Raw genomic sequence first — 2,001 nt, 5'->3', positions numbered from 1 at the left:
CATAGTGACTTTATGCACAGCAGAACAAAACACTGCCTGATCCTGGGCCAACCTCACTATACTGTTGCCACACGTGAGTCCATAGTTGCTGCCACTTAGCCAATCCATCTGGGTATGTTCAAATTGCCAACCTTTTGGTTAGTAACTGTACTCTTAACCATTTGAACCTCCAGGGCTTTTAAACAGTGCAATTAAAGTTCCATATTAGTGTGTTGATTCAGGATTTTAATACTACTGCATAACTATCCAATAAATATCTGTCAATTCCCATATCAGTCTTAGTCTTAGAGACCTTAGAGCCTACATAGTGCCCATATGTTGTATTAGTTATAAGGACTTTTAAGACAGCTAATCATCACTCATCCATAACACTTTACATAGAAAAACATAATTTTCTTCTCTAAGCCTGACTCCAGTTTTTCTCTTATCTTTATTTTAGACCTAATTTCTTTAGCACATTTTCACTAATTTGCCATGCCTCTACACATTATACCATGGGGTTCATTAGAGGTGGCACTAACAAGAAAATATCAGCAGTGATGATCATGGCCATTAGAGATTTGTGTTTGTTGAAACAGTCCATTGAAGTCAAAGCAATATAGGATACATAGAAGATTAGCACAGTGTAGGTGTAGGAGACACAGGTGTTGAGGACCTTGAGCCTTTCCTAATGGGATCCAATTCCCATCAAAGTCTTCAGGATAAGCACATAGGACACAACAATGAAAACACTGTCTGACATCATAAAGAGAGCAACAAAGAAACCATAGAAAATGCTGATTGTGTTATCAAAGCAGGCCAGCTTCATGACAACCTGATGGAGAAAACAGGTATGAAAAAGTAGTCTTTTCCTACAATATATTAATCTTTCTAGAGTGAAAGGAAGTGGGAGCACTTCTTTAAAAGAGCTTGCTTTTAATGAGAAACACCAACACCATTTTGGTATCTCAGGCACTAGTCAGGAAACAGTTGTATCTCTGAAGGTTGTGTATGACCAAAAAGTAGCCAAAGGGCATAAGAACTGAGGACTCCATATCTGTAAATCCATGGATAAAGAATGCTGCTTGAGCAAAGAAGGCATTTAGAGAACTGTCTGTGGCATTAAATAAGAAGATCCCCATCATAGCAGGAGAGAAGAGAGGGATTGGCCCAGGTCAGAAACTACCAACATGGACAGGAAATAATACACGTTTTCATGGAGGATTCTGTCCTGATCACAAAGAGGATGATGCAATCGCCCGGTATGGCCACTAGGTGTGGAAGGCAAATAAGAATGGAGATCCAGATGCTAATATGTTCCAGCCCTGGAATTTCAGTTAGGAAGAAGGTGGAGTGCAGGGGCCAGCCCTGCCTGAACCAGGGTTCCAGGAGGCGGACTGAGGATTTAGTGACAGGAGACTCAAGATGGTCAGTCAAGAGTGCTTTAATGTCTTACAGATTCAGTTTAAATACATATTTCTTAGGTATGAGGGAGAGGGAAAAAATCATACATCTTTAGTTAAATGATTTTAACTTTGCTAGATCACAATACCATTGACATCACTCAGTGAGAATAATATGTTAGAAATCAGTATGTGTAAAGATTGGTTTTGCAGGTAGGGAACACAATTTCCAGGATAATTATAATGATATGGATCAAGAGCTACATACTACAGTAGTCACATACTTCAGAGTAATTTTCTTAACTAACTTGTTTTTCTACTATACAGGTCGGCGTGGTCTTGACCCATTGCCAATGGCTAGCAAGGTCTTCCTTGTAGTTCTCTTCAAAGTCTTCCCTTGGTTTAGAGAGCTACTGCCAGGTGGCCTTCACACACTTCTCTTAACTCCTAAAGTGGAGAGCTCAATTTCTAAGGAACTGAGAGTGTACATGGTGAATTGATTGGAAAGCATCTATTCTCATATCCAAAATTACACTTTCAAATAGTTTCGTTTTGCTCTTTTCATTCATCTCATCACTTTTTTAAAAAGGCAAAGTAAATTCAAAATTTTAAAGACAGC

The 2,001-nt window shown here is 39.0% G+C and overlaps 1 pseudogene; it reads right to left on the bottom strand.

The window, feature by feature from the left end:
• Positions 1–430: 430 nt before the first annotated feature.
• LOC102824631 lies at positions 431–1,730 on the bottom strand (annotated as a pseudogene).
• Positions 1,731–2,001: the final 271 nt, after the last annotated feature.

Source organism: Chrysochloris asiatica, unplaced genomic scaffold, assembly GCF_000296735.1.
Source record: "Chrysochloris asiatica unplaced genomic scaffold, ChrAsi1.0 scaffold00140, whole genome shotgun sequence".
Lineage (NCBI taxonomy): Eukaryota > Metazoa > Chordata > Mammalia > Afrosoricida > Chrysochloridae > Chrysochloris > Chrysochloris asiatica.
Note: the sequence above shows the minus strand (reverse complement) of the source record. Positions and strands in the feature narration are given on the sequence as shown.